This window comes from Artemia sp. Qi Xiang Cuo, chromosome 13, assembly GCF_049724085.1.
Source record: "Artemia sp. Qi Xiang Cuo chromosome 13, ASM4972408v1, whole genome shotgun sequence".
Taxonomy (NCBI): Eukaryota; Metazoa; Arthropoda; class Branchiopoda; order Anostraca; family Artemiidae; genus Artemia; species Artemia sp. Qi Xiang Cuo.
The window spans coordinates 60,860,639-60,883,187 of NC_142806.1; positions in this window are offsets into that span (position 1 = coordinate 60,860,639).

The window sequence follows — 22,549 nt, forward strand, 5'->3', positions numbered from 1 at the left end:
TCAGGGCAAGGGTTTCAAGTTATGCCCTGGGGGCATATAAGGTTTTTATAGAAGGCGTTGTCGTAGAAACTTCAAACAGGCTCATTGGATTGGAAATTAAAGAGCTAGTGCCCTTTTAATAGTATAAAGTGATTGGAGTGCAACGAGCCCCCCCCCCACGCCCATCATTTCCCCCAACACATCCAATCAAAATTTTGAGATAGCCATTTTGTTCAGCGTAGTTGATTTCCAGATAGAAAATATGTTTGTGAGGAGGACACTCCCCTGCAACCTTCAGGGCAAGGGTTTTAAGATATGACGTGGGGCATTGTCTGAAGGCGTTGTCGTAGAAACTTCAAAAAAGGCTCATTCGATTGGAAATTCAAAGGGATAGTGCCCTTTTTAATAGTCGAAAGTGATTGGAGGGCAACTAGCCCCCCCACGGCCATCATTCCCCCAATCACATCTAATCAAAATTTTTAGATAGCCATTTTGTTCGGCATAGTTGATTTCCAGATAGAAAATATATTTTTGAGGAGGACAATCCCCTACAACCCTCAGGGCAAAGGTTTTAAGTTATGCCCTGGGGGCATATGAGGTTTTTATAGAAGGCAGTGTCGTAAAAACTTCAAAAAAGGCTCATTTGAATGGAAATTCAAAGGCCTAGTGCCCTTTTTAAAAGTTAAAAGTGTTATAAGGGCAACTTAGCCCCCTATCACGCCCACCTTTCCTCCAAACACACTCAATCAAAATTTTGAGACATTCATTTTATTAAACGTAGTTTTAAGTTCTAGAAATTAGGTCTTTGAGGATGACAACTCCCCCACAGCCCTCAGGGCAAGATCTGTAATTTAAGGATTCTTCGAATCCTTCCCATTATTTCTTATGGAAGGGATGGTTGTATAAAATTTGGAGAGGTCTCATTTGATTGAAAATTGAAAGTTCTTGTTCACTTTTTAAGAGTCAAAAGAGATTGGAGGGTGACTAGCCCCCCCCCTCTCCACGCCCGAAATGCATCAGATAAAAATTTTGAGATTTACATTTTGTTAAAATAGTTCAAAGTTCTGATAACAAAAAACTCCGGTGTCGACACAGCCCACCAGGGCCCGGGGGTAGGCGGTGTAAGTTATGCCCTGGGGCATAACTTATTAAAAGGGTTTTTTAACTTATGGGAAGGGGTTTTGTATGGGAAGAATACATAGGGAATATATTATAATTATCCAATTATAAGGTTAAAATACATACTCTGAGATAGATGTAAAATTGCTTTGGCACACAAAATCCTATTAAGGTCAATTCCAAACAGTCATGATCCCTTTGTGTCAGCAAGTGAAATGGTCTAAACCCCCTTATTGGAGCTATTTTTTCAATCCATTCATTGTTGTCAATCGCTGTCCACAAGTTATGCAAGCTGTTTATTGTTCATATATAAGGTTTTTATCAAAGAGGTAATCGTATAGACTTTTAAAAAAGCCTCATTCGATTTTAATTGAAAGTTCTAGATCCGTTTTTTAAATTCAAGAATAATCGGACAGTAAGCACCCCCCCCCCCATGCCATAAAAACTTGAAACTTTTTGCAATCAAAAACGAAAAAAAATTAATTAAAAAAACACTTTCCAAAAAATATGTTTTTCAAAGAAAAGCATAGGCCATTTTAAACTTAAGCTCAGGATATACAAACACCTGTCAAAATTCCAACTGAAAACGACCAGAAGTTACTATTAAAGAATAAATGAAACCCAAAACAAACAGAAATTAAATAAACAATCATAGCAAAAAACATACAACAAGCAATAATATAAATGAATAAATAGATCTTAAAGCGAGTAATGCTTAGATTGAATATGAAAATCAAGCTTAAAATGAAAACAAATATTTAGCTATTAAAGTATAACTGAAACTTAAAACGAACACAAATTAAATAACAATCAATGCAAACAAACATACAATATATATTAGTGTAAATGAATAAATAAATCTTAAAACGAGTGAGACTTAAATTGAATATGCAAATCAAGTTTGAATCGAATAAAAATAACTACAAACAAGAGTTTGGTGCTGCCCTCCAATCTCCTTTGACTCTAAAATACTGAACTAGAACTATCAATTTCCAATCAAATTAGGCCTCTCTGAAGTTTTACAAGCATCCCTTCGGTAAGAACTATATATTCCCCAAGGTATAGCTCACAGCGCTTGCCCGGGGGGGGGGGGCTGTGTCGACCCCGGAGTTTTCCTTATATGGTCTTTGAACTATTTTAAAAAAATGGCTATCTCAGTTTTTATCGGATGGGTTTGAGGAAAAAAGGGCGTAGAGGGGGGGGGGGCTAGGTGCCCTCCAATCGCTTTTGACTCTTAAAAAGTGAACTAGAACTTTCTATTTCCACTCAAATGAGCCATTCTTTGAAGTTAATACAAGCATCCCTTCCATAAGACCCATATATGCCCCCAGGGCATAACTTACAATGCCTGCCTTGGGGGTTTGTGTTGACATTAGAATTATTATTATATGATCTTTGAGCTATTTTTGACAAAATAGCTATCTCAAAATTTTTATCAGATGCGTTTGGGAAAAAAGGGTTTGGGGGGGGGAGCTGGTTGCCCTTAGATATCTTTTGACGCTTAAAAAGTGAACTAGAACTTTCAATTTCCAATCAAATAAGCCCTCTCTGAAGTTTATACGAGCATTCCTTCCATAAGAACCATATATGGCCCCAGGGCATAATTTATAACCCTTGCCCCTGAAGACTTTGGGGGGGGGATGTCCTGCTCAAACATATAATTTCTAGAACTTTCAACTACGTTGCAACAAAATGGCTATATGCAAATTTTGATTGGATGTGTTTGGGGAAATGGTGGGCGTGGAAGGTGTATTAGTTTTATTCCAATCACTTTTGACTATTAAAGAGGGAACTAGCCATTTAAATTTCCAGTTGAATGAGCCCTTTCCAAAGTTTCTATGACAATGCTTTCTATAAATACCTTTTATACCCCCAGGGCAAAACTTACAACCCTTGCCACGAGGCCTGAGGGGGGGGAGGGGGGTCGTTATCCTAAAAGTCCTAATCTCCAGGATTTTAAACTACTTTGAACAAAATGGCTATCTCAAACTTTTGATTGGATGTGTTTGGGGAAAAAGTGCCCGTGAGAGGAGGTTTAGTTGCCCTCCAATCACTTTTGGCTATTAAAAAGGGCACTAGCCCTTCGAATTTCCAGTCGAATGAGTCCTGTTCGAAGTTTTGATGACAAAGCTTTCTGTAAAAACCTTATATACCCCCAGGGCATAACTTACAACCTTTGCCCTGATGGCTGTGGGGGAGTGTCCTCCTCAAAAATATAATTTCTACCTAGAAATAAACTATACTGAACAAAATGGCTACCTCAAAATTTTGATCGGATGTGTTTGGGGAACTGGTGGGCGTGGAAGGGGTGTTAGTTGCCTTCCAATCACTTTTGAGCCTTAAAAAGGGCACTAGAACTCTCGATTCCCAATCAAATGAGCCCCATTTGAAGTTTCTACGACGACCCCTTCCATATGCAGTGCCTCTGGGATTTTTTTTTTTTTAACATTGGAGCCATCTGGCCTTAACTATAGGCAAGGCTATAGCGTTGCGTCTGATGGTTTGTTTCAATTATTGACAATACATATTGAAAAGAACTGATTACGGACTCTAGAAATTGTAGACTGCTTGACAAGTTTCAGGTGATGACGTCTGTTTCTTGAATTGGTACTAACAGTAGGGAACAATGCTGGGAGAATATTAGCCCTTAATTAATTAAAATCTAAAATGGCATCCCCTCTATTTCTCCTGTTAACAAGTGTAGGGAGATTCAGCTTTGTTAGTCTTACAGGGTAGGAAAGCTCTTGCATTCCAGATATCACTTTAGTAGCATGTCTGTGCACATCTTCAAGAACTTTTATGTCTTTTTTAAAATATAGAGAGGCAAGAGACATTCTAATTTCAAGCTTAGGATACACAAGTCCCTTATAAAGCAGACTGATGACTTTAGGCGAACAAGATGAAATAGTACACTTAATCAGTCCCAAGGTCAAACTAGCCCCAGCGGCAGACCGCTTATTATGAGGGCTGAATTTTAATTCATTGTCAATAGTGATACCAAGATCTTGCTCATTATTTACAGAGGAGAGTGGGTGGCCTAAGAAAAAATAAGAGCAGCAAGGAGTCAGTTTGCCAAAGTTGCAAAATTGAATTCAAAACGCCAGGCCTCAGCCCATTGACCCAGCAGTTGAAGATTATTTTGTAGCAGGGCATGATCTTCACAGGACAAAGCTGGTCCAAGAAGCTTCAGGTCATCTGCATAAGGAGTTGATCCACTGCTGATAATGGGAGGAGCATTGTTGATGAAGATATTAAATAGTCTAGGACCCAAGACACTTCCCTGAGGAACTCAACTGAGAACACGCATTGCGGAAGAAAGAATACAATTACCAGAACCGTCAAAAAACTGAATACATTGATTATGCAAATAAAGAAAGTCAAGGATCCACAGCAAGGGTTTCTCTTCAAGCTTTACTGTGCATAATTTAATTGCAAATTGATTGCGACACACTTTGTCGAAAGCTTTAGAAAAGTCAAGCAGAATCATGTCAGCAGACATCCCAATATCAAGCAACTTGGTGATGTGGTCATATCTTCCAGAACAAAAGCCATGCTGTGAACTGTGTTAAACATTGTTTGCTTCAAGGTTTTTAACAAGTGCAGAATCGATTATACTTTCAAGGATATTAACAACTGCTGATGTCATGCTGATGGGTTGATAATTTTCAGCAAGGTCCTTTCTACCTTTTTGAAAATAGAAATAATATGTGCAGTTTTCCAGTCTTGAGGTAGTCTAGAAAGATTTAATGATAAATTGAACAAAAGGGAAAGAGGTTGACACAAAACTGTACAACATTCATGTAGGATACGTTGGTGAATGCAATCTGGGCCAGCAGATTTATTCAATGAGGGATGTGAGTTCTTTTAGAACCAAAGTATCTGTAATCAGAATTGGTTCCACATCATATAAAGGAAGTATAGGATATACAATACTATTATTGGACAAAAAAAAAACAGAAGAGAAAGATTGGTTGGAAATTTCAATTTTCAGTTCAGGATCAGCAACTGATTTACTATCGTGCAGGATATCTGGGATTGTGCATCTGGTGCTACGTTTTTGAGTGGTATAACGCCAGAACGATTGAGGGTTATCATTACCTTCCTCAGCCAGTTTTTCCTCAAACCTTCTCTTCAACTCCTTTATTGGGTTTGTAGTTTGATTACAAAAGGATTTTTGGACTAGATAATTTTCTATGGTCTTATTTTTTCTACTGTGATTCCTAGCTCTGTGTTTTCAATTGATTAGCTTGCTTACTTTAGTGGATAAAAAAAGGTAAACTTTTTGCCTGTTTTACCTGAAAAATTCGGGTGCATGACTTTTCAACACTTTGACCAACTGTCCTCAATATCATCAGTATTAAGCATTTTCCAGTTGACTTTGGCAAGTTTATCAGATATATTATTTTATAGCTTACATATTTTTGTTGCTTAGAGGAAGGTTGTTTGGTAGGCAGACATAGCTCTGAAATAATTATTACATAGTCGCTATTACCAACAGGTGTAGTTATTACATTCTTAATAAGTAGGCCAGGGTTACTGAGTACAACCAGATCAAGAATGTTGGAGACTTGACCTTCCCTGTAACGCTTTGGTTGTGAGATTGTTTGAAAGAGGGAATTATCAGAGAGGGCAGACACAAAATCTCTATTACAAAAACCAGATCCATCAATCCGTAGGATTTCAGGATGGTTAAAGTTATCTATAAGGACAAGATCATAGCTGGCAAATTTGGACATCACATGAGACAATATAGCAGCCAAATTAGATTCTGAGTCCTAACCACATGGAGCACTGGGGCTTCTATAAACAACACCCACTAGAATTGAAATTATTTGATTGGGTATTTTAATCCACACAGAATCAATTCTATCAGTATTCAGAGAATTGAATGAGACTAACATTTAGTCCATCTCTAATATAAAGCCACACTCCTCTGTGGCAAAGCAAGGAATTCAGATTAGAAAATGGTTGGTAATCATTGATTTCGATTTCAAAAGGAGTTAAGACTGACAAGGTATATTCGGTGAAACTTCTGTAATTGCTGCAAAGTCCACTGTTTCAGATTTCATATGAAACGAAAGTTCAGAAAGCTTATTAGGGAGGCTATCAACATTGGAGCTAAGGAACCTCATTCCCTGATAGGTAAGGATCTGACAGGATGCAGGAACTAAAGGACTGGTAAGTCTGTTGGATACAGCACTATGAAACAACAAAGAAGAATTATCAGGTAAGCAGGTTGTTTCTGAAGAAACAAGAGAAATGTCAGCATCAGACAGGGAAATATTATTATTATATTCCCTACTAGACCATTGAGAGACAAAATTTGGTGATTCAAGTCCATTAACACTTAAACAATTAATAGAGGTAGAAGGAGGCCCATACATTAGTGGGACATTGGCGCGGTTGGAGGATTGCTCTCAAACTGGCAAGTTGTTTTGGATGATGGCACCATTACAAATATCAAATCTGCCTCTCCCTTTGCTATTCTGCATTTCAGCTCCTCAACTAGGGCTTTGTGTATTATGCAATCTTTATTGTTTTGTTTCAAAGAATTTTCTCATCTCACTTCTGCCTATGAAATGAGAAAAAATAATCCCTTGCTTAGAAACACAATGTCACATGAATTTTTTTTACAAACAAGACTCTTTCTGCAAATTGGGCACTCATCCAATTGACTAGCACATATAATGCATGACACCACATGAGCACATTCCAGGATAACACAATTTTTGGTCATTGTCATGTAGGTATATTTTACAGAGTTCTTTTGCAGATATGTCTTCTACATCTAAAATGACACAACGGGATGATAAGCTATCTTCATACATGCCCTCATTTTTGTATCATGAATATATATTGGAAGATGAACATTGAGACTCTGCCACTAACATAGATTTATCCATGTTATCATGGATTTATCCATGTTTATATGGATTTTGTTTACCCATGCCATGGATATTGGAAGTGCCATGGAGCTAAAGACATTTACCCAAGTGCCTCACAAATCTCTCAAAATTTAGGGTTGATTTGCAATCTTCAACATATTTTAATTAGGATGAATGTGAATACATCACTTGATGCCTTTTCTTATGGCCTTTAATTATTTTATGATGATTTTGGGGGGAAATTCCTTTTTGAGGGTTCAAAATGTAATTTATTCCGAAAGCAAATTATTCAATTACACAGGAGCACAAAAAAAGGCATCAAGTGATATATTAACTTTTTGATAGTTAAATTATGTTGTAAACTGCAAATTTACTTAATTTAGTTGTATAAACATTCCTTAATTTAATGTAGCCTGCAATATACTTAAATTTATGAGGTGTACTAAGGTTTGTATGTGTGTTGTCAAAAGTTCCTTTGATGAAGGTCTAAGTAGTTGCCTAGAAAAGGATCTGTAAAGAAGGAAACATGTTAAGGGAACAATTCATACTTCATAATATACATAATAATTATAGCTAACACATTTTGCCTACATCCCTGCATTAATTTACCTCCAACCCCCTTCCCGCCCCCCAATATGCAAACATATAGCCCAAATTATTCTGCTACCCATCATTTGTTTTCTCTGGTTTTGTTTTATCGCAGTTTACATGGGTTGAAAGAAGAGATATGTATTGGGAGAATATATAGAAAATATATAGTTATGGCTGTATATTTGCAGATTAAGGGGGGGGCAGGGTGGTGGTGAAGTATAGCAAGGCTGCATGTAAAATGTGTGGCTACAGTTATTTTATCTATTATGAAATATGAATTATTTTCTTAACATGTTTCCTTCTCCAGGCATATACCAAGGTCTAGAATACTCATGGCTCAGAAGACACGCTAGAATAAAAAGAGAAAAACTTTCAGATTGCTAATTTTGTGTTCAATTTTATAGTTTAGTTTGCATTTTTGACAAATTCTCTGCACCACCCCTTTAATAGTCCCTTTAGCCTCAGGTTATGTAAAAAAAACAACTAACATAACCATTGATAAAAACTGATTCAAAAACAAGGAAATATGATTAATTATTGATGCTTGCTATATATCGAAAAGTGAGAATTCATTCATTTTCGGTTAGTTTTTCATATAGGCTTGTGCTATGTGAAACCATTTGAGGAGGCTAGTGGTTCCTTCATTTAATATAGGAAGCAATATACTTAAATTTATGAGATAAACAGACATTTGTTTACATGCTGTAAAAGGTTCCTTTGGTGAAGGTCTAGAATAGTCACTCCTCAGGAGAAGACATGCTGGAACAAAAAGAGAGAAACTTTCAGATTGTTGATTTAATGTTTATTTTTAAAGTTCAGTTTGTGTTTTCGACAAATCCTCTGCGGGTGTCCCCTTAATGGTCTCATATAGCCCTTGGGGCACACCATTATAAATTGGGAGGGGATCAGAATATACATTTAGGTATTTCACGACTTGCGCTCTATTAGAGAGGAAAGATGCATTATTCTAATTAAATAAGGGTCAACTTGGAAGTCATTAGATAGCTTTTCTAGATTGTGTTTTACATACTGTGTTCATAAGGTGAACAAGATAGTGGGTAGTAGATGTAGAGCGTAGGTTTCCGAATTGTCTTTGGTCAACATTTGGGAGTATCTTTACTTTCAACCACTCAGCTAAAAAGCTTTCATATAACTTCGAAAAAAAGTAGAGTAAGAGTAATGGGTGAAGTCAAAATCCTATGGAGGGGAGCGGGATCAAACTTGGAGCCAATTTTCTCAAATCAAGTGAAAACTCCATAGGATAAGGATTGTTCTGGGAACACGGCTGACTGACCGTATGTCTAACAATAGGCTATACGAAAAATGTGTCTCAATACCGCTTTCTAGGGCTATAATGAAAGCAAAGTTGAGATGGCTAGGGCACCTTGTGTTGATGAAGGATGAGAGATTGCCAAAGATTGTTCTTTTCGGCCAACTATCTAGGGCTAAATGGAGAGCAGGTCGTCCTCGTCTGGGGTGGGAGGACGTCATAAAGAAAGATTTAAAAAAAATGGGAACTTCATGGGTGGGCGTAAAAAGGGAGGCTTTGAATAGATTGAGATGGAGGGGGAGCGTGCGTAGCTGTATTGGTCTCAAGCGGCTTGGTGCTGCGGTGAGTTGGTAGTAGTAGTAGTAGTAATCGGGATGTCTAGTGGATATGTACTACACTTTTTAATGTTCTTAATTTTTGCCTCCACATCCGAGGGCGAAATAATGGGAAAATTGAGAGAGCACAAATCATAAGGAGTGTCAAAAGAAAGGGGAGGGAGGTTCTGAACTATGAAAGAAAGAAACCTGTTCAGATCATTGACTGTAACCGAAGGGTCTTCATGGAAATGGAAATCTATATTATTATGTGTTTTCCCGCAAATTTTCTTTATTCTATTATACCATTGTTTTGGCTTTGTAGAAAATAAATCCTGGACTTTGCATTTGTAATATGAAGTAGATTTACGTATTTCTTTTTTTATATGTTTACGCAGTGAGTTCGCTTCGGATGTTTTACCACTCTTTAGTAGATTCAATTTAATTCTAATTAATTTTTTCAATTGGCTAGTAATGTAAGGTTTGTCATTAGAACATGTTTTTACTTCTTTCACAGGGAACGAATTTATGTATTTTGTTTTAATCTGATTTTGGAATTCAGAGACTTTAAAATTAATGTAATTTTTTCCTTTGAGAGCCAGCCAGTTTTCATTGGTAATCCAAGATCCAAATGTGTAAAGGCCATCATTGGAAATTGGGTGTATAGAGGACTCAGTAACTTAAAAGGTATGATTAAAGCTGTTGAGGGGCTTCGTTAATAAACAAAAATGGTAACTTCCTCCTAACGGGGGCAAGGGGACAGGAGGGACATAGAATGCCTGCATATTGGTGCAAATCAAATCAAGGGTAGAATTTCCTTTTGTTGTTGGTATTTTTACTATTTGTTTTAAGTTTAGGGAACTACAAAGGGAATTTAACTTTAGAACACTAGCATCACCTACTAAGAAAATACCGGTGTTCGGGAATTTGCATAGGACAAAGTCGGCACTACTATGCAGGTTTTAATAGAATCGCTGTCTGTGCAGCGTTTTGATTTGGGGAATAATAGAAGCAGCAAAACACAATCAAATTAAAGGGGCGTGGTAAAACTTTGGGTCTTACACTTCCCCAAATGATTTCATCGTAATCTGAAAGGTTGGGAGCATGAATTAATTTAAGAAAGAGATAATTATTTACAAATAATAGTAATCCACCTCCCTTTTTACCTAGGGGGTGATCATAAGGACGAAGTTTTATGAATTGGGAGTGGTTATTAATTTTCAATAAATCAGGGTTCTGTGCTTGGACCTCAATTACGGCAATTACATCAATTTTGTGTACTTGACAGAGGGCTAGCTCGATCAATTTGTCGAAATTCAGGCTTTCGGCGTTCGTAACAAGCAAATTTGGTAAAGTAAAACGGTTACTAAAGAGGGCAATTTTCTTTTTGTTATTTATGGGAGCCCGGGGGGGGGGGAGGAACGTGGATCTGGGAGAGGAGAGGCATCTTTTTCGGGATGAAGGCTGGGATTCGTTTGAGAAGCAGGATTAAAAGGCTGGGCTGCACCGGGCTTGAGAGAAAAGGAGGACAGCGGACAAATTATGGGGATATTATTAAGTTGGGATTTGGGGGCACATAAGTTAGAACTAAAACGCTGGTTTACACTACAGTCACGTAATTCGATGCTTCCACAACCCGAAGTACCTAGGAAGGGGAGGAATGGATAGAAGTAGGGTCTTCTTTGTGGTGATAGAATACGATTGGGGTCTTAAATCCCCCCGAATGAGCTGGTGGTGATGCTTCAATGGGCACTGGTGTGTTAATTGACAGGCTTGGTGACTCTAGTTTTTTGACAGAGTTTTCTTGGCACTGTTGGTGGGGGGAGAATTTGCTTTCGTTGAGCTGAGGTGCTTGCGGTATCTCACTGACCTTTGATGTAATGGTGGGAAGGTTTGATGTAAATCGGTTTTTGACAGGTCCAAACTGATGAGAGAAGGAATTGGAGGGGGCTGACTGTGGGTTTAAATTTTTTTCGGCACTAAGAGTTTTTTAAAAGGTTTGTATCCATATTTTAAGTAGATTTGACTGCATTCACCGAAGCAAAGCCCACTTCTAAGACTGTCACACACCCTGGAATGAAAGAGTTGGCACCCAGGGACACTACATTCATTCTTCAACTAATACTTCATGCACAAATGAAGGTATTTACACGACTCTTCCTTCTTGCAAACCCCTCTCAAGGCATATTTGCATATACCTTTATTAGCATTAACTTGCTTCCTGGATAGTTAATCACTAGTATTGAAGTCACACCTGGTTTTACATGTATAATCAAGGTCAATTTCAGAATGAACTTGACCTTGAACACTTGTGCCTGAGAGGGGATTAAAACCAAGACAGTTTAGTCCTTTAAACACACAAACTTGTCTTTTTATCTTAGTTGAACCGGAAATCACTGAATTCGTATCTATAACTTTGTCGTTGACCTTGTCTTCCGTTAAATTTTGATGATGTTATCAGGAGCCACATTAGCATCAATAAGTCTTGTTTTAATATTGATTTTAACAGAACTTGGGGATTTCTCCTTTTCCTGGATTGGGAAAGACTGGGGGTTACCAACTCCAACACTTTTTGAAATGGTTAGGGTGGACATTTCTATAATAACATTTTCAAGATCACTCATCAATGATAATAAATACTGTATTGGAGGGAGTAGGTGTCTTGTTTTAGGTGTAGTAGGAACGTTGTTTAACAAGTCGGACTGGTACGAAGAACAGGTCTTGAATACTGTAGCTTGATCAGGGTTTGGCAACTGAAATCAGTTGTTTTTTAAACGAAATTGGTTTGGCAGGACATATCGGACGTGGTTGAGGGGGGACTGTCCTGGGGCATGAAATCGGTTTGGCAAGAAATTGATTTGAGAGATGATAAGGGTGATGATCTCGCTTCCTTCAAAATGTTGACTAGGTCACTTCCCAATGGGTGACGTGGAGATGTCTTAAGAGTAGATGGGGTCTGGGGGGAACAACACAAAGCGTCGTCAAAAGCTACTACCTTGTCATTAGTATCTTCTTTTGTAGTACAATCTAGGCAAAGCAACTTTCTTGACCACTTGAGAACGTTCTATACCGGAGCAACGTTCATGGAAGTAAAACTCACAGCTACTGCAGTGAATAAAGTTAATAGTAACTCTTAATCTGCATTCCTGGCATACTCTCTTTGCCATTTTTTGAACCGGAATGGGTTTTGATATATTATCAAATATTATCGCTGATTAAAGACGACTTAGCTAGGGTTACTGAATTAAATCATGTTCAAAGCTCTTAATTAATTCAAGTCCAAAGTGAGTGAATCCAAACAGGGGTTTCCACTCTGAAGACTAAATGAAGACATATAGTATTGGGCTATTGGGAAGTATACAGAAGTTTTTAGGGGGAGTTTTTCTTGTAGTTGGGGGGGGGGTCATGGGGGATATTTCCATGGGGGAAGGGATATTGCTATCAAGGGGGTGCCTGATTTCCAAGCATTATATAAAAAACAATAAGAAATTAAATAAAAACAACATTTTTTCAAATGAAAGTAAGGAGCAACATCGAAACTTAAAACGAACAAAAATTACTTCGTATATGATTGGGTTTACCCCCTAGTCATTACCTCGCTCTTTAAACTAAAGTTTTTTTTTGTTGTACTTTCATCAGAGCTATTTATTCTAATTAACAGCCTTTGTGATTAAGGGTTCACTCTTAAAGAAATGGATAAAAATTTGAACTTTAGCGTGAAAAGCGAGGTATTGAGTAGAGGGTAAACTCCCTAATATACGTAATAAAAATATATGAATATAGAAGTTTGTTACGTAAGTTAATTCGTAAGTTCCATCAGATAAAAATTTTGAGAAAGACATTTAGCCCAAAAAAAGTAAAATTAATACACAAATTTTGTTTTAATTGTTCGTGTACGGTGAGCCAAAATCAAAGCTGCATTAATTCAAAAATGTTAACAAATTAAATAAAAACAATAAGTTTTCTTAAACTGAAAGTAAGGAGTGACATTAAAACTTAAAACGAACAGAAATTATTCCGTATATGAAAGGGACTGTCCCCTACTCAACACCTCGCTCTTTACGCTAAGGTCGTTTATTGGTTTAAAAAATAAAGTTGTCAGACAGAGTCAAACTTCAGCGTAAAGAGCGACGCTTTGAGGAGGGGACAACCCCTTTCATATACGGAACAGTTTTTGTTCATTTTAAATTTTAATGTCACTCCTTACTTTCAGTTTTAAAAAATATTTTTTTAATTTAATTTATCTCTATGAAACGGGGAATTTGAAACTGTTATTCAAATTCGAAAGTGAGTCTTAATATTATCAAGATTGCTTCGCTTCGAACTTGTCAACAATATAATCATGACACGTCCTTTTCAAATCCAAAGCGACAGTCAATCATTGAACTGAGCCAATTATAAACTGAGCTAGTGTTTTCAGTAAAGTGCTAGTTTTCTGTAATCCTATAAACATAAGAATATATCATCGGTTGATTTATTTGCGGTAGTTTGATTAATATATGTTAAATAGGCTGTGAAGCAATAATTTTTGTTAGCTTTAAGTGTCAGCTTTGCTCTTTCCTTCTCTCAGGAAAACTTAGTTTCTTAAAATTAATCTTTGCTCGTTTTTTATGGAAATCTAATGGAGAACCAACAGTGCCATAATCTTTTTTATTTATACGGAATAATTTATGTTCGTTTTAAGTTTAAATGTTGCTCCTTAGTCTCAGTTAAAAACTTATTTCTCCTATATAATTTCTAATTACCTCCAATCTAGGGGAGATAATACACCTCAACCCTGAACGAAGCTGAACGAAGAAGCCGTACAAGAAATTAAGCAAAAACCAAGTTTAGAGTGAGAAAAAAAATGAAAACATAGTGTCGTTTCTTTTTGTAAAATAAATAGAAAAGTTTTTTCAACTGAAAGTAATGAGCAGCATTAAAACTTAAAACGAAAAGAAGTTGTTACGCATATGAAGGAGGCTTCCCCCTCCTTAACACCTCTATCTTTACGCTAAAGAGCGAAATGACAAGGAGGGGGGGCACCCTCCTTCATATACGTAAAAGAAAAAGCTTGTTTTGTTTATTTAATTTCCAATCGCTTTTTAAATAATGCCAGGAAATACAGTCCCACCTCCTCAGTGAAATCCTCTCCCCATGGAAATATCCTCTAGGTAATTCATTCCCGGTGAAAGTTTACCCAAGAAAATTACTCTTAACCACTCTGTGTGTAAAATTGAGACGGAAAAGAGAAAGCAAGACATGTAAAAAGAATTTTGTATTTTCCCCTGACAAGTCCACTCCCTAGAAACTTTTCTCTCTATGGAAAACTCCCCCGTAGAAAAACCCCCAGCAGAAAATTTGTCCCCCTCCCCGAAAATGTATGCAGGCTTCCCAAAAACACAGACTGTGCGCAAACAATGGGCACATTTTAAATCACATCCAATTACGCCGGGGCTGGGGGGGCGGTCATGTTATACCCAAAGGCATAGTTATTGGGCCTTTCAACTATGATGAATCGAATGGCTATCTCAAATTTCTTATCAAACGATTTCGGGAAAAATAAGGGCCGAGGAGGAGGCCTAGTTGCCCTCCAATTTTTGGTCACTTAAAAATGGTACTCTGTGCCCTCTCCAGATAGGCTAGAGCCACTGGGTCAATATGATTGCCTTGGGGGAAAAACAAATAAATGAACACGCATCCGTGATCTTTCTTCTGGCAAAAACTACAAAATTCCATATTTTGTAGATAGGCTTGAAACCAATACAGTAGGTTTCTCTGATACGCTGAATATGATGGTGTGATTTTCATTAAGATCACTTAATGTTTAGGGGGTGTTTCTCCTTTTTTTCGAAAATAAGGGGGAAAAATTCCGGCTCGTAACCTTTGATCGGCTTTACTGAATGTAATGGAACTTATAAACTTGAAACCAGTATAAAAAGCTAATTCTTTTGATATATCTATTGGTATATATAGCTATATTGGTATAGCCAGGTCTCCTTAATTCTTTAAGGTCACTTTAATTCTTTGTTTAAAAATACTAAATATAGTAGCACTTAAGAAAGTAGCTCAAGGCGAGTAGCAGACATACTTGTGGCAAATTTTGCTAGCTCAATAGAAATGAGCTTTTAGGCTCAATTGACCTATCCCTAAATAGAAAAGCCACTCATCACTTAAAAATGAATAAAAATTTCAAAACAAACATCATTTCTTGTAGACATACGATAAATGGTATTGTAAACTAAATTTGTTTTCATTTAAAATATTTTTGGAAGAATTATCTGAATTATCCTACTGAACTGTTTTCATTTGTCTTTCTTCCTTTTTGGATGCACAATCTTACGTATGGAGAGAATATTATGGTGGAATTGTAAAGTAAGTAATTTTGAATAAGTAAGTATAACAATAAGTAGTTTAATCCTTCTTTTAATATACAACTTTGAGTGGTTCCAGAACCACAAGCCTACACATTTTGAACCAATATACCCCCTGAGGAAAATATCCCCCATCACGAAAAACACCCTACGAAGAATTCCACTCTCCCGTGGAAAATACCTTCCGCTGAAAATACAACCCTGGAAAATACCCTCCCCCCGAAAATATTCCCCTGTGGAATATATCCCCTGCGTAAAATAAGCCCCAGAAAATACCCCCTCCCTAGTCAAAAATAAGACTTTCCAAATTTGAGAATTTTAGAATTTTTTTCTGCAGGGAGGGGGGAGGAATCTGTACTTGTGTGTCATACGCCACTCACTCAAGTTTATGCTGTGTAAAACTCAAAAACAAACCAGGTTCTTCTTTGGTTTATTTCATCTTAGCCCGAGAAAACACAAAGACAAGTGACAGAATTGATGGAAAATATATAATTTGGCATATAGATTTGCACATAAGGGGAGGGGAGGCTACAGTATTAGGACAGTTTGAAGTCAGAAAACAATTCTTACTTCATTAATGCAGAATAATTATACCTAGCACATTTTGCGTGCTGACCCGCTTTACTTTAACCCCCCCCCTCTTACTGTGCAAATCAATAGCCCACATTTGTTTCTAAGATAACGAAGAAACCGGTTTGTTTTCGAGTTTTACACATCGTAAACTTCAGTGAATGGCGTATAATACAAAAGTACCAGATTTTGTGTATAATACACAACAGTCCATAGTACCAAATGTTAAAAACCCCTTTTAGAAAAAATCTATACAAGTGAAAAAAAATTGTCATATGACACTGATTCGGTAATGGTAGCTATTATTTCGGTTCGTCCTAAAAGTAAAAGTTTATTGGGAATTCAATTGTTTGTCTATTCACTTATTTAGAATTTAAGGAATAAGCATAAAGTATTAATGCTTCCTCCAACAAATAGAAAACATAATATTAATTGTTCCAATCTTTTAAATATTATATAGCTGCTCCCCAACAATGTAGAAGTTCAAGGTTTTCTGTTAGCGAAGCGAAAAGTTTACAATTTCCAGGAGTATTCTTATTAGAAAAAAACTAGCAGTTTAATCCAATGGAGTTAAACAAAATTTGTTTAAAATTTTTAAACAAAATTTTCGTAAGAGGATGTCAATCGTTGGGGAATGCGCCAGGCGATCTAGGGAATTTGCCGTACGTGGTAAAGTTTTAGAATTGGGCCTCTTCAAGAGACGACATGCTAGATCAAAAAGAGACATTTTTATATTGCAAATTTTACCCCTATTTTTATATTTTGGTTCACGAATTTGGTACTTAATCCCCAGTCCCCTCCCCTTCTAATGGTCTCATGTAACCGTAGGCTACGTAGAGACAAGTAAAGTAGCAAAAAGAGATAAGAATGGAAAAAAAAATAATGAAATAATTCATCGATGCTTGGTGCATATTATAAAGCAAGAACTCTATAGTTTTTCAAGTTATTTCCTTTGAATAGCCTAGGGCTCTATGAGACCATTAGGGTGGGGATGAACTATCAAAAACGCAAACTTAAATCATGGGAGTAAGTAATAAAAAAATTAGCAACATAAAAATGTGTCTATTTTTGTTCTAGCATCTGCATCTGAAGAGGCTCAAAAGCTGGTTCACGATACCAAATAACACCCACCTGAAAAACAGTAGAACATAGTCTAGTGCCATATTTTGGAATTAGGGGGGAGTTATACTAGATGGGACTCTGAACTCCCAACAAGCAGAAACTTCCTTAATGTAATGAAGTAATATTTGATTCTTATTGTAGTTTTCAGTTCGGATAAATCTCCCAACAAATTGACTTTTCCTTTCGATCGATATTTTACAGCCAAATTTCCAAATGGCATAGGCTTTGCTTCAGGGTTTCAACTTTCATTTGGGATGTTACACGTTTGAAATCTCTAGAGAGAGTTCTAGAAAACCAGAACATGTTATTTGCTCTTGTCCTTGAGTTGAAATGAAGGCTTATCAAATTTGTTCTACAATAGAACTCAAAGACAGGGTTGCCACCGGTGACACTTTAGTGTCACTTTTGGAATTTCTTTTTTTAAAAGGCACTTTTAGGGACACCTGACACTATTAGGACACTTTTTAGCAAAAGTGAGTAGGAATGACAGTACCAGCGCGGGACGAACATAATTTATTCAAGGACTATCGATCGAGTCTAATGGGTTCAAGGTCAATTGATTTGTTGTTGTTCGTCTAGGTGTAATGACTCCGGGGGGAAGTTTGCACATGCGCATTAACGGGAAGAGGTGTATTGATCTAGGACAAGAGGGGAGAGAATTTCCGAGAAATTGATTTACATAATCGGTGGGGAATGAATTGATCGAGTCTAACGGAATTAGAAATGACATCACTTGTTCCCTAGGAATTATAAGGGACTCTAAAGAGAAAGAAATTCCATTTTTAAATATGGCTTCTTTGGTCTTTAGTGACAGAGATAAATTGATATTCTATTTTTAAATATGGCTTCTTCGGTCTTTAGGTCAGAGAGATAAATTGATATTCTATCAAAGCCATAATAGTGTAGCTACGAACACCTTCGAAATGAAGAGATTAACGCGGGAAAGGGTTTCCTAGGAGTTTCAAATGTGACAGCGCAGGGATGCAAAAACAAAGGAACACGCAGAAATTACTTTTAGGGGATTATTTGGGTGAAACCGTTTTAGACATTTTAGGGGATTATTTGGGCGAAACAATTTGAAACATTTTAGAAGATGATTTAGGCGAAACTGTTTAAGACATTTTAGAAGAGGATTTAGGCGAAATAGTTAGAAATATTTTAGAAGATGGTTTGGGGTGAAACTCTGGGGTCGTTGTAATACACAAGTTCCATTTTTAAAATGTTGTGAGGTCCCCATACCCCAAACCCAAAGGGCCACCCCAACCTCAAAGGGCCCCCCGGCTCCCCGGGGCCCCCAAATAGCCCCCGAGCCCCAAAGGGCCCCCCAACGTTTTTGCCCCCCATTTTTAATACTATTTTATTTGTGCATTTGAGACAAAGAAGGGCCCCATCCCCCCATCTTTTTGGCCCCCCTCCCACCATTAGTGTTTTGTTATGGTTTACCTTGTCAAAGTTACATTCTCTTGATTTTTCAAAGTTCATTTTGAATTTCTTTCATTGAAATGCAAGAGTTGGAATATTTCAGTAGTGTTTTGTCGTGGTTTATCGTCTCACAGTTACATTGTTTTGATGTTTTATAGTTTATTTTTGATTTCTTTCGTAAAATAGCCAGCGTTGGAATGTTTCAGTAGTGTTTTGTCGTAGTTTACCTTGCCATAGTTACATTCTCATGATTTTTCAAATTTCATTTTGAATTTATTTCGTGAAATGCAAGAGTTGGAATATTTCAGTAGTGTTTTGTCATGGTTTACCATGTCACAGTTACATTTTCTTGATTTTTCAAAGTTCATTTTGAATTTCTTTCATTGAAATGCAAGGGTTGCAATATTTCAGTAGTGTTTTGTCATGGTTTACCTTGTCACAGTTACATTTTCCTGATTTTTCAAAGTTCTTTTTGAATTTCATTCGTGAAGTGGAACAGTTGGAATATTTTAACTGTGTTTTGTCTTGGTTTACCATGTCACAGTTACATTCTCTTGATTTTCTTTCGATAAAATGTAATCCTTGGAATATCGCATTAGTGTTTTCTAGTGGAATCTTTGTAACACTTAAATTCTCATGATTTTTCTATGTTCATTTTGGATTTCTTTCGTTGAAATGCAAGAGTTGGAATATTTCAGTAGTGTTTTGTTATGGTTTACCATGTCACAGAAGTTCATTTTGGATTCCTTTCGTAGAAATTCAAGAGTTGGAATATTTCAGTAGTGTTTTGTCGTGGTTTACCTTGTCACATTTACATTCTCTAGATTTTTCAAAGTTCATTTTGGATTTCTTTTGTTAAAATGCAAGATTTGGAATATTTCAGTAGCGTTTGGTCGTGGTTTACCTGGTCACACTTACATTCTCGTGATTTTTCAAAGTTCATTTTGAATTTCTTTCATTCAAATGCAAGAGTTGGAATATTTCAGTAGTGTTTTGTCGTGGTTTACCTTGTCTCAGTTACATTCTCTTGATGTTTCAAAGTACATTTTGGATTTTTTCGTTGAACTACAAGAGTTAGAATATTTCATTAGTGTTTTGTTATGGTTTACCTTGTCACAGTCACATTGTCTTGATTCTTCAAAGTTCATTTTGGATTTCTTTCGTTGAGATGCAAGAGTTGGATTATTTCAGTAGTGATTTGTTGTGCTTTACCTAGTCACAGTTACATTCTCTTGATTTTTCAAAGTTCATTTTGGATTTCTTTCGTTGAAATGCAAGAGTTGGAATATTTCAGTAGTGTTTTGTTGTGCTTTACCTTGTCACAGTTACATTCTCTTGATTTTTCAAGGTTCATTTTGGATTTCTTTCGTAGAAATGCAAGAGTTGGAATATTTCAGTAGTGTTTTGTCGTGGTTTACCTTGACACTGTTACATTTTATTGATTTTTCAAAGTTTATTTGGATTTCTTTCGTTGAAATGCAAGAGTTGGAATATTTCAGTAGTATTTCGTCATAGTTTTACCTAGAAACACTTACAATCTATTGATTTTTCAAATTTTATTTTGGATTGGATTCAATTAAATGCGAGATTTGGAATATTTCAGTAGTGTTTGGTTATGGTTTACCTTGTCACACTTAGATTCTCTTGATTTTTAAATGTTCATTTTGGATTTCTTTTGTTGAAATGCAAGAGTTGGAATATTTCAGTAGTGTTTTGTTATGGTTTACCATGTCACAGAAGTTCATTTGGGATTTCTTTCGTAGAAATGCAAGAGTTGAAATATTTCAGTAGTGTTTTGTCGTGGTTTACCTTGTCACATTTACATTCTCTTGATTTTTCAAAGTTCATTTTTGAATTTATTTCGTTGAAATGCAAGAGTTGGAATATTTCAGTAGTGTTTTGTTGTGGTTTAGCTTGTCACTGTTACATTCTCTTGATTTTTCAAAGTTCATTTTGGATTTCTTTCGTTGAAATGCAAGAGTTGGAATATTTCAGTAGTGTTTTGTAGTGGTTTACCTTGTCAAACTTACATTATCTTGATTTTTCAAAGTTCATTTTGGATTTCTTTCGTAGAAATGCAAGAGTTGGAATATTTCAGTAGTGTTTTATCGTGGTTTACCTTGACACAGTTACATTCTTGATTTTTCAAAGTTCATTTTGAATTTCTGTCGTTGAAATGCAAGAGTTGGAATATTTCAGTAGTGTTTTGTTGTGCTTTGCCTTGTCACTGTTACATTCTCTTGATTTTTCAACGCTCATTGTGGATTTCTTTCGTTGAAATGCAAGAGTTGGAATTATTCAGTAGTGTTTTGTTGTGGTTTACCTTGTCGCACTTACATTCTCTTGATTTTTCAATGTTCATTTTGGATTTCTGTCGTTGAAATGCAAGAGTTGGATTATTTCAGTAGTGTTTTGTCGTGGTATAACTTTACAGGCTCACATTTTATTGATTTTTCAATGATCATTATGGATTTCCTTTAGTTGAAATTCAAGAGTTGGAATATTTCAGTATGGTGTTTTGTTAAGATTTACCTTGTCACAGTTACATTATCTTAATTTTTCAAAATTCATTTTGGTTTTCTGTTGTTGAAATGCAAGAGTTGGAATATTTCACTAGTGTTTTGTTGTGCTTTACCTAGTCACAGTTAAATTCTCTTGATTTTTCAAAGTTCATTTTGGATTTCTTTCGTAGAAATGCAAAAGTTGGAATATTTCAGTAGAGTTTTGTTGTGCTTTACCTTGTCACAGTTACATTTTCTTGATTTTTCAAAGTTCATTTTGGATTTCTTTCGTAGAAATGCAAGAGTTGGAATATTTCAGTAGTGTTTTGTCGTGGTTTACATTGACACTGTTACATTTTCTTGATTTTTCATAGTTCATTTGGATTTCTTTCGTTGAAATGCAAGAGTTGGAATATTTCACTAGTGTCTTGTATTAGTTTACCTAGTAATAGTTAAATTCTATTGATTTTTCAAATTTTAGTTTGTCTTTCTTTTAATGAAATGCGAGATTTGGAATATTTCAGTAGTGTTTTGTTTTGGTTTACCTTGTCACACTTAGTTTCTCTTGATTTTTCAATGTTTATTTTGGATTCCTTTCGTTGAAATGCAAGAGTTGGAATATTTCAGTAGTGTTTTGTTATGGTTTACCATGTCACAGAAGTTCATTTGGGATTCCTTTCGTAGAAATTCAAGAGTTGAAATATTTCAGTAGTGTTTTGTCGTTGTTTAACTTGTCACACTTACATTCTCTTGATTTTTCAAAGTTCATTTTGGAATTTCTTTCATTGAAATGCAAGAGTTGGAATATTTCAGTAGTGTTTTGTTGTGGTTTAGCTTGTCACTATTACATTCTCTTGATTTTTTAAAGTTCATTTTGATTTTCTTTCATTGAAATGCAAGACTTTGAATATTTCTGTAGTGTTTTGTCTTTGTTTACCTTGTCAAACTTACACTCTCTTGATTTTTCAAAGATCACATTGGATTTATTTCGTTAAAATGCAAGAGTTGGAATATTTCAGTAGTGTTTTATCGTGGTTTACCTTGACACAGTTACATTCTCTTGATTTTTCAAAGTTCATTTTGAATTTCTGTCGTTGAAATGCAAGAGTTGGAATATTTCAGTAGTGTTTTGTTGTGCTTTGCCTTGTCACTGTTACATTCTCTTGATTTTTCAACGCTCATTGTGGATTTCTTTCGTTGAAATGCAAGAGTTGGAATTATTCAGTAGTGTTTTGTTGTGGTTTACCTTGTCGCACTTACATTTTCTTGATTTTTCAAAGTTCATTTTGGATTTCTTTCATTGAAATGCAAGAGTTGGAATATTTCAGTAGTGTTTTGTTGTGGTTTACCTAGTCATAGTTACATTCTCTTGATTTTTCAAAGTTCATTTTGTATTTATTTAGTTGAAATGCAAGAGTTTGAA